The sequence below is a fragment of the Arachis hypogaea genome, chromosome 19 (assembly GCF_003086295.3).
Source record: "Arachis hypogaea cultivar Tifrunner chromosome 19, arahy.Tifrunner.gnm2.J5K5, whole genome shotgun sequence".
Classification (NCBI taxonomy): domain Eukaryota; kingdom Viridiplantae; phylum Streptophyta; class Magnoliopsida; order Fabales; family Fabaceae; genus Arachis; species Arachis hypogaea.
The window spans coordinates 114,860,110-114,871,411 of NC_092054.1; the positions used below are offsets into that span (position 1 = coordinate 114,860,110).

The 11,302-nt window shown below is 40.1% G+C and overlaps 1 non-coding gene across 1 annotated transcript; it reads right to left on the reverse strand.

Moving 5' to 3' along the window:
* Positions 1–10,934: 10,934 nt before the first annotated feature.
* LOC112781903 (small nucleolar RNA R71) lies at positions 10,935–11,042 on the reverse strand. The gene has a single exon (XR_003192651.1). It is a non-coding gene; the product is annotated as a small nucleolar RNA R71 (small nucleolar RNA).
* Positions 11,043–11,302: the final 260 nt, after the last annotated feature.

The following is an 11,302-nucleotide window of genomic DNA, read 5'->3' on the forward strand; positions in this document are numbered from 1 at the left end:
CAGGTTATTTCACAGGAGGTGATCTCGGCTGGGGTCAAGGTTGGTGCTCAGGCTTTGCCAGGTGCTATGAATTTGCCAGAGGAGGAGGTAATCGTGGTCTCGGCTGCCGAGGCTTCTCGGAAGCGAAAGAGGCCTGAGGAGATTAGCAGTGAGAACCTGGAGGAGGATAGTGCTGTGCCTACTGTGATAGATCGGCACTTCGAATTTCATTGATTAGCATCTAACGCCCAGTATTGAGGGGTTTTTCGATGATTGCGACATGGATTTTCAGGCCAAGTCGGTATATCGCTCCCTTCTCTGATCTACTGTTATTGTTTGGAAGGCTGAGCCCGCGATGGCCCAGGTCGGTCTGCTGGATAAGAAGCTGTGCCACTCACAAGCCGAGGTAGCCAAGCTGAAAGAGCAGCTTGAGGTTGCTGAGGTGGCGAGAGAGAGGGCAGTGAAGTCGTCTAAGGAAGCTGGGGCCGAGATCCTCCGTCTTTCTGAGGTTGAGACTTCACTTTTATCTCAGCTGGGTGAGGAACGAAAGAGGGCTTCCGATGCTGAGTCTCAGGCTGCTGTGCTCCTTGGTGAGGTGGATACCCTGAAGGCCGAGGTTGCTGCCTTGAAGAAGGAAAAGGGAGAGTTGCTGGTGGATGTGAATGATGCCATTGTTGCTACTGAGGAGACGATAAGGGCTCAGGTTTCGGTTCTGGCGCCGGACGTGGACGTGTCTGTGATGGGGGCTTTTAAGACTGTCCGTGATGGCCAGATCGTCGACCTTTAATGGCTTTTTCCTTGTATTTTGTTGTATTGGATCTTGAGGACTTGTAGTTTTTATATTTGGTGTTTTGCCCGTGTGGCCGTATGACCGTGTACTGTGATTTTAAACTTTGATTTTGTGTTGTTTTGGCCGTTCGGGCTATTTTTTGCATGTTTGGTTTTGAGCTGTTTATTTGACTTTATTTTGTTCCCGAATTGTTTGGGATGAGTGGACCGTCGCGAGGTCGTGTAATCATTATTTTGTGGATATCCATTTATTGGGCCCTGGGGGTGATCAGTCTTCCAGTAGTGGCCGTGTGTTTATGTCGTTTAGGGGGAGAATGTAAGGAAAGTATTAATAAAATTAATGGAATTTTATTGATTTTTGGGCCTCACTAAAACCCTCGTGGGGAAAGAGTACCCGGAAACAACTAACAACGAACATAAAATAAGATAAGTAAAACACAAATTTTGAAGGTGTGGGGTATGCCTACTTGTAATATCGCCGTAAGTTGATGGCATTCTAGGTTCTCGGGATCTCGGTTCTGTCGGGCTTTTCAAGCTTGTAGGCCCCTTTTTCCTGACTATTCCTTTGACTCGGTATGGGCCTTCCCAATTAGGGGTGAGCTTTCCTTCCCCTGGCTTGGGAGCTCCGATGTCGTTTCGTCGTAAGACCAGGTCATCGGGTGAGAAGTCTCTCCATATTACGCCGTGATTGTACCTTATCTTGATTTTTTGTTTTAAGGCTAGCTCTTGCATGTGGGCTATGGACCTGATCTCGTCTGTGAGGTCTCGCTCGGCATTTTTGTCGTTTCCCCCGATGGTTTTTCTTGGACTAGGGTCCCCGACCTCGATAGGGATGATGGCTTCTACCCCGTATGTGAGGCGAAAAGGGGTCTCCCCAGTGGAGCTTTGGGGGGTGGTCCGATACGACCAGAGTACAGATCCGAGCTCGTCGGCCCAGAGTCCTTTGACTTCGTCAAGCCATTTTTTGAGTCCTTTGACTATTATTTTGTTTGCGGATTTGACTTGCCCGTTTGTCTAGGGGTGTTCTACCGAGCTGAAGCGTTGTGATATATGTAGTCCTTCTAGGAATTTCCTGAACTTTTTGTCGGCGAACTGGGTTCCGTTGTCCGAGATTACGACCTTCGGGATGCCGAACCGTGTTATGATATGTCTCCAGAGGAACTTACGGCATTGAGCTGCCGTGATAGAGGCCAGGGGTTTGGCTTCGACCCATTTGGTATAATAGTCTACTGCGACTATGATATACCGAAGTTGTCTTGGGGCTGTTGGGAAGGAGCCGACGAGGTCGATGCCCCAAGTTCTGAACAGCCGATCCGCCGTTATAATGTTGAGCTGGTGTGGGGCGGCTTTGTGGTAGTCTGAGTGCCTTTGGCATTTGTCGTAGTTTTTGACTGTCTGTATAGAGTCTTTAATGATTGTGGGCCAGAAGTATCCGGCTCGGATGATCTTCTGGGCCAATGCCTTGCCTCCGATGTGATGGCCGCAGCAGCCTTCATGGACTTCGCGGAGTATGTACTCTGTGTCCCCGGGCTCGATGCACTTGAGCAGGGGTTGTGAAATCCTCGTTTGTATAGTTGTCCTCTTATGACAATGTAATTGGCGGCTTTCCTTTTTATCCGATTTGCTTCTTTGGAGTCCTCGGGCAGCATTTCGTCGAGGAGGTATTGTAGAATAGGGTAGGTCCATGAATCCTGGTTGGAGATTGGTAGGACGGCATTGGCTGCGGCTGATACAGACGGTGTTCTGACGACTTCCTGAATTAGCGACCGGTTACCTTGTCCTGGCTTGGTGTTGGCTAGTTTCGAGAGGAGATCTGCCCTAGCATTTCGTTCCCTGGGGACATGCTGTATGATTACACGATCAAATTCTTTCTTTAGCTTGTTTACTTTGGTGAGGTACTGTTGGAGTAGGGGGTCTCGTGTTTGGTAGTCTCCGTTGACTTGGGAGCTGACTACCTGTGAGTCGCTGCATACCTCCAAGATTTTTGCCCCGACCTCCTTGGCTAGGGTTAAGCCGGCTAAGAGAGCCTCATATTCTGCTTGGTTGTTTGAGACTGGAAACTCGTACCGAATAGATTGTTTGATTACGACCCCGTTCTGGCTTTCGAGTATCACTCTGGCTCCTCCGGAAGTGGTGTTCCATGAGCCATCTACGTGTAGCTTCCACGTTTCGAGGGTGGGATTTCCTGGCGTCATCTCGGCAATGAAATATTCTAGGGCTTGCACTTTGATCGCATTCTGGGGTTCGAATTTTATTTGGAATTGGGACAGTTCGATGGACCATGCAAGCATCCTCCCCACTAGGTCGGGCTTTTGTAGGACTTGCCAGACCGCTTGGTCAGTTCGGACCGTAATGGGGTGGGCCTGGAAATATTGTTGGAGACGCCAGGAGGCTGTGAGGAGTGTGAAGGTGAGTTTCTCAAGGCGTGAATAGCGAGTTTCCGTGTCTTGTAAGACTTTGCTTATGAAGTAGATGGGTCGCTGGGCCTTATTCTCGTCTTCTCGGATAAGCGACGCTGCGAGTGCCTCTTCCGTTATGGAGAGATATAGGTAAAGGGTCTCTCCTGTTTAGGGTTTGGTGAGAATCGGGGGTTCAGCTACAACTTTCTTGAAATGTTGGAATGTCTCTTTGCATTTTGCTTCCCAGTTGAAGGGGGTTCCTTTCTTCACTAGTTTGAAGAAAGGGATTGCCTTCTGTGTCGATGCCCCTAGAAAACGGGATAGTGCGGTAAGTCGGTGACAAACGGATTTTTGCTAGTAAAGAATTCACAAATAAGTTCTCGTTGCAAGTATAGTTTCTAAACTAACAATAATCCTTTCGTACAAAAGTTTTGGTTATCACTAAAGCAAACCCAATAAAATTAATAACCGAAGTATTCAAACATCGGGTCATCTCTCAAGGAATTGCAGGGAGGTGTAGTTATTATTGGTTATGAGATAGTATATTTTTTTTTTGGGTTTTTGTAAATAAGAGAACAAGAAAAAGCAAATTACAAGAATTAAATTAATAACTAATAAAGCTCTTGGCAAGGTATGAGAACTGGACGTCCTATCCTAGTTATCCTTATCAATTGTGATGAGAATTGTTCATTGCTCCCACTTAGTTAACCCTTACTAAATAAAGGAAAGTCAAGTGGACTAATCAATTTGATTCCTCAGGTCCTAGTCAACTCCTAAGGAAAGACTAGCTTAGAGGGATCCAAATCAACCAGCAACTTTCAATTAACAATCAACAAAGGAGTTTGATAATTCAAGCATCTCCAATTAATCAATTCAAGCTAAGAATGTAAAAAGCTAAATTAAAATCATAATATAAAATACCTCAAATTGTATTAAATAAAGAAATCAAATCTAACATGGAGTTCATAAACCAAATTGGAAAAATAAATAAACTATAATGATAGAGTAAATAAAAGTAGAAGAGAAACTAAATTAAAGAAACATTGAACCTGGAATTGAGAAGAAATAAACCTAAAACTAAGAGAAATCCTAAAACCTAGAGAGAGGAGAGAGCCTCTCTCTCTAGAAACTACATCTAAAACCTAAGTTGTAAATGAATGCTGTATGAGTTGTCTCTTGTGTTTCCCCCATTCTGCAGCTCTTATTCTCTGTTTTTCGGGCTTGGAATTGGGCCATAAGGAGCCCAGAAATCGCCCCCAGCACTTTCTGCAACTTTTTGCACGTGGCACATGTCACGCGTACACGTAAGTCACACGTGCACGTCGTTTGGCGAAGTTCCTTGTCACGCGTATGCGTCAATCACGCGTACGCGTCGCTTATCTTCTGCGCTAGGCACCCGTACGTGTGGCCCATGCGTGTTCGTCGCTGCCAGCTTCTCAAAACTTCATTTTTCACGTTCTTTCTACTTTTGCATGTTTTCTTTGCATCCTCTAAGCCATTCCTGCCCTATAAAGCTTGAAAACACTCAACACACAGATCACGCCATCGAATGATAATAAAAGATAATTAAAATTAACAGTTTAAAGGCCTAGGAAACATGTTTTCAATTACATCACAAAATCAGGAAGGAATTGTAAAACCATGCAAATTATATGAATAAGTGAGCAAAGAATTGATAAAAACCACTCAAATTAGCACAAGATAAATCATAAAATAGTGGTTTATCAATCTCCCCACACTTAAACATTAGCATGTCCTCATGCTAAGCTCAAGGAGACAAAAGGAATGAATGGGGAAAAGTAAGACTCATGATATGCAATCTATGAATGCAACTATATGCTAAGATGATTCTGTCTACTTGGTTAAAAGTAAAAAAGTTCTTCAAGACAGAAATAAATCAGATTCCACTAATTCAAATCACACAATAAGAGACAGGTAAACTTGTAAGAAGATAGCTCATGAAAGTAGGGAACATAGAATCAAGCATTGAACCCTCACTGGTAGTGTATATGCACTCTAATCACTCAAGTGTATAGGGTAATCTACTCTAGTCTCCTCTATTCATGCGTTCTAAATTTTGTTCTTCATCTAACCAATCAAGAAATATTTAGTGCACACATGCAAACATCATGAGGTCTTTTTCAAGGTTGTAATGGGGCTTAGGTAAGGGTGAGGATTCATGTATGGCCAAGTGCGCTAAGAATTGAATCCTTGATTAACCTAAGTTCTCACCTAACGTACACACATTTTCTATGCTTCTAAAATCATGCCTAACTACCCATAGTCTCACTTTTTGTGCTTTTCACCTACTCATGTATTTAAATGTTCTTCTATTTTATCTCACATGCATTGATCTTTTTATTGAACTTAACATTGGGGTGCTTTCATTCCCCTAAATTTGGATTTTTTTTATTGAAAGCATTACAACATCAATGCATTTGGTTTTCATAATTTCACATGAGTAGCATTCAAATTCTTAATATTCATCAATTAAGCAATGCACATTCTTATTAACCAAAGTTCCTATAGTTTTTCACACTTAAATTGACACACAATCCCTATCTTAAGCTAGCCAAAGATTCAATTGGGGTAGTTCATTATTTTTCCGCTTAAGGCTAGTGATGTGGTAACATAAAGAACAAAAGGGGATAGAGAAGGCTCAAAGTGGCGAACAAAGGTAATTAGAATGGTAGGCCATTTGGGATAGTGAGCTAATAACAAATGATGGCCTCAATCATACATATGCATGAATACATTAAACAATGGACATATAGAACGGAACAAACCATAGATTACAATCATAGAGGAGAGAAAACACACAAGAATAAAAATAATGGTTAAATCATGTAACCATACAATTAGGCTCAAAATCTCACTGGGTTGTGTGTTCTTTAGCTATAATTCATGTTCCAAATTACAATCTTCATACAAGTTTAACATAGAATTTTAATTTGAATTAGTGAAATTTTCAAAAATAGGGTCTTAAAAAGAAACTTATTATTTTTCAACCGAGTAGAACATACATGCAAACACTTATTATTATGCAATATATCCTATCTAATAAAAGAAAAAAATAATAACCTATTGGTGTTAAGAAAAAGCAATTAGCTCCAAGAGTCAGGTACTGACCGACCTCCCCACACTTAAAGCTTGGCACCGTCCTCGGTGCCATCAGTTAGGAACAAAGGGGGGCTGGTAACAGCATCTCCACAGTCGGGGTCGTCATGGCTCCCGGTGCTGGTAGGTGAGGTGGAGTCCGGAGTGTCTGGTTCTCCCTCAGGTGGGTGGTTGCCAATAATCAGTTCCTTGAGGTATATAAATCGGTGCTTGTTACGGCACTCCATTCACTTTGCCTGCCGGTCTAGCCGGTCCAACCTCTGATGTATCTGAAAGAGCAGCTGATTTGTTGAAGGTGCTTGTGATGTGGAAGGAGAAGGAATATCTTCGGCCGGGTCTGCAATCCGACTGGTAGTGGCTGCTGGGGGTCTGATATACTTTCCATTGGGGACATACTGATCATCCTGCGGAATCATGGCCTTGGTGCTCACAGTAGCGGTTAGTGAACCGCGCAGTGTCCCTTGTTGAAAAGGCGTTCTCGGTTTTATCAATCTCGATGATCCTCTTGACCCGCCTTGTGGATGGCTTGACTGATGTTGAGGATGGTTCCTGATGAGCGGATAATTTATACGCTTTTTGGCATTGTTTTTAGTATGTTTTTAGTAGGATCTAGTTACTTTTAGGGATGTTTTTATTAGCTTTTATGTTAAATTCACATTTCTAGACTTTACTATGAGTTTGTGTGTTTTTCTGTGATTTCAGGTATTTTCTGGCTGAAATTGAGGGACTTGAGCAAAAATCAGATTCAGAGGTTGAAGAAGGACTGCTGATGTTGTTGGATTCTGACCTCCCTGCACTCAAAGTGGATTTTCTGGAGCTACAGAACTCAAAATGGCACGCTTCGAATTGCGTCGGAAAGTAGACATCCGGGTCAATATATAATAGTCCATATTTTGACCGAGTTTAGATGACGCAAAAGGGCTTTGAACTCTAGTTCTACGCTGCAGTCTGGAGTTAAACGCCAGAAACACGTCATGAACCAGAGTTGAACGCCAAAAACATGTTACAACTTGGCGTTCAACTCCAGAAGAAGCCTCTGCACGTGTGAACTTCAAGCTCAGCCCAAGCACACACCAAGTGGGCCCCGAAAGTGGATTTATGCATCAATTACTTACTTCTGTAAACCCTAGTAGCTAGTTTAGTATAAATAGGACTTTTTATTTACATCTTCGGATCATCTTTGAACCATCTTTTGATCTATTGATCACATTTGGGGGCTGGCCATTCGGTCATGCCTGGACCATTTTCACTTATGTATTTTCAAATGGTAGAGTTTCTGCACTCCATAGATTAAGGTGTGGAGCTCTGCTGTTCCTCATGATTTAATGCAAAGTACTACTGTTTTTCTATTCAATTCAACTTATTCCGCTTCTAAGATATTCATTCGTTCCCAAGAACATGATGAATGTGATGATTATGTGACGCTCATCATCATTCTCACTCATGAACGCGTGCCTGACAAACACTTCTGTTCTACATGCAAACAAGCTAGAATGAATATCTCTTAGATATCTAATACAGGGGACCGAGTCCGAGTTATTAGTATCTTCGTGGTATAAGTTAGAACCCATGGATGGCTCCTGAGATCCGGAAAGTCTAAACCTTGTCTGTGGTATTTCGAGTAGGATCTGGGAAGGGATGGCTGTGACGAACTTCAAACTCGCGAATGCTGGGCGTAGTGACAGACGCAAAAGGAGGGTGAATCCTATTCCAGTATGATCGAGAACCTCCAGATGATTAGCCATGCCGTGACAGAGCATTTGGACCTTTTTCATAAGAGAGGATGGGATGTAGCCATTGACAACGGTGATGCCCTTACAGAATGCTTGCCATGGAAAGGGGTAAGGCTGATTGGATGAAGACAGCGGGAAAGCAGAGAGTCAGAGGAACGAAAGCATCTTTATACGCTTATCTGAAATTCTCATCAATGATATACATAAGTATTTCTATCTTTATTTTCTATTTATTTATTATTATTATTCGAAAATACTATAACCATTTGATATCCGCCTGACTGAGATTTACAAGGTGACCATAGCTTGCTTCAAGCCGACAATCTCCGTGGGATCGACCCTTATTCACGTAAGGTTTTATTACTTGGACGACCCAGTGCACTTGCTGGTTAGTTGTGCGAAGTTGTGAAGTTATGTTTGGATCATGGTATTGTGCACCAGTTATTGGCGCCATTGCCAGGGAGAGAACGAACAACAAATTTTACAACCTCAGAGTAACAATTTCGCATACCAAGTTTTTGGCGCCGTTGCCGGGGATTGTTTTAAGTTTGGACAACTGACGGTTCATCGTGTTGCTCAGATTAGGTAATTTTCTTCTTATTTTATTTTCAAAAAGTTTTCAAAAAAAATTTTTCAAAAATATTTTCCTCTTTTTCGTTTTTCCCAATTAATATTAAAAAAATAAAATAAAATAAAATAAAATAAAATAAAATAAAATAAAATATTTGTTCTTCAAAATTTTTAAGAATGAATTCTAGAGTTTCATGAAGCATGTTGAAGCCTGGCTGGCTGTAAAGCCATGTCTAAATTCTTTTAGACTGAGGCTTCCAAACCACCATCACAAGAGCAAGCTAGCTGTTGCTGATCCACCTGTTGCTGCATGCCTGATTTATATCCTAAAGCTGGCTGGCTATTAAGCCATGCCCAACCCTTGGATTGGAGCTTTAGGCCAACATTGAAAGATTCCTGGAATTCATATTAAAAATTTTGGAATCCTTATTTTTCTTTTTCAAATAACTTTCGAAAAATACAAAAAAAAATTAGAAAATCATAAAAATAAAAAATATTTCATGTTTCTTGTTTGAGTTTTGAGTCAAATTGTAAGTTTGGTGTCAATTGCATATTCATTTTGCATTTTTCGAAAATTCATGCATTCATAGTGTTCTTCATGATCTTCAAGTTGTTCTTGGTAAATCTTCTTGTTTGATCTTGATGTTTTCTTGTTTTGTGTCTTTTCTTATTTTTCATGTGCATTTTTGCATTCATAGTGTCTGAACATGAAAGATTTCTAAGTTTGGTGTCTTGCATGTTTTCTTTGCATATAAAATTTTCAAAAAAATAAGTTCTTGATGTTCATCATGATCTTCAAAGTGTTCTTGGTGTTCATCTTGACATTCATAGCATTCTTGCATGCATTCATTGTTTTGATCCATAACTTTCATGCATTGAGTCCTTTTCATGTTTTTCTCTTTCATCATTAAAAATTCAAAAAAAAAATATCTTTCCCTTTTTCACTCATAAATTTCGAAAATTTGAGTTGACTTTTTCAAAACTTTTTAAAAAACTTAGTTGTTTCTTATGAGTCAAATCAAATTTTCAATTTGAAAACCTTATCTTTTTCAAAATCTTTTTCAAAAATCAAATCTTTTTTTATTTTTCTTATTTTTATATCATATTTTCGAAAATCACATCATCAATTAATGTTTTGATTCAAAAATTTCGAGTTTGCTACTTACTTGTTAAGAAAGATTCAAACTTTAAATTCTAGAATCATATCTTGTGATTTCTTGTGAGTCAAGTCATTAATTATGATTTTAAAAATCAAATCTTTTTCAAAACTAATTCTAATCATATCTTCCTATCATATCTTTTTTTTAAAATCTTATCTTTTTCAAAAATTTGACTTTCAAATATCTTTTCTAACTTCTTATCTTCTTATCTTTTCAAAATTGATTTTCAAATCTTTTTCAACTAACTAATTGACTTTTTGTTTGTTTCTTATCTTTTTCAAAACTACCTAACTAACTCTCTTTCTAATTTTCGAAAATCTCTTCCCTCTTTTTCAAAAATTCTTTTTAATTAAATAGTTATTTCAATTTTCAATTTTAATTTGATTTCATTCCTAATTTTCGAAAATCACTAACCCCTTTTCAAAATTTTATTTTCGAAAATCCTCTCTCTCTCTCATCTCCTTCTATTTATTTATTCATCTACTAACACTTCATCTCACCCAAATTTGAACCCCCTCTTCCATCTGTGTTCGAATTTTCTCTTCTTCCCTTCTTTATATTACATTCTTTTCTTCTTCTACTCACACAGGGGAACCTCTATACCTGGGTAAAAAGGATCCCTATTATTATTATTTTTTCTGTTCCCCCTTTTTCATATGAGCAGGAGCAAGGACAAGAACATTCTTGTTGAAGCAGACCCTGAACCTAAAAGGACTCTGAAGAGGAAACTAAGAGAAGCTAAAATACAACAATCCAGAGATAACCTTACAGAAATTTTCGAACAGGAAGAGGAGATGGCAGCTGAAAATAATAATGCAAGGAGAATGCTTGGTGACTTTACTGCACCTAATTCCAATTTACATGGAAGAAGCATCTCAATTCCTGCCATTAGAGCAAACAATTTTGAGCTGAAACCTCAATTAGTTTCTCTGATGCAACAAAACTGCAAGTTTCATGGACTTCCATCTGAAGATCCTTTTCAGTTCTTAACTGAATTCTTGCATATCTTTGATACTGTTAAGACTAATGGAGTAGATCCTGAAGTCTACAGGATCATGCTTTTCCCGTTTGCTGTAAGAGACAGAGCTAGAATATGGTTGGACTCTCAACCAAAAGATAGCCTGAACTCTTGGGATAAGCTGGTCAAGGCTTTCTTAGCCAAGTTCTTTCCTCCTCAAAAGCTGAGTAAGCTTAGAGTGGATGTTCAAACCTTCAGACAGAAAGAAGGTGAATCCCTCTATGAAGCTTGGGAGAGATACAAGGAACTGACCAAAAAGTGTCCTTCTGACATGCTTTCAGAATGGACCATCCTGGATATATTCTATGATGGTCTGTCTGAATTAGCTAAGATGTCATTGGATACTTCTGCAGGTGGATCCATTCACCTAAAGAAAATGCCTGCAGAAGCTCAAGAACTCATTAACATGGTTGCTAATAACCAGTTCATGTACACCTCTGAGAGGAATCCTGTGAGTAATGGGACACCTCAGAAGAAGGGAGTTCTTGAAATTGATACTCTGAATGCCATATTGGCTCAGAATAAAATATTGACTCA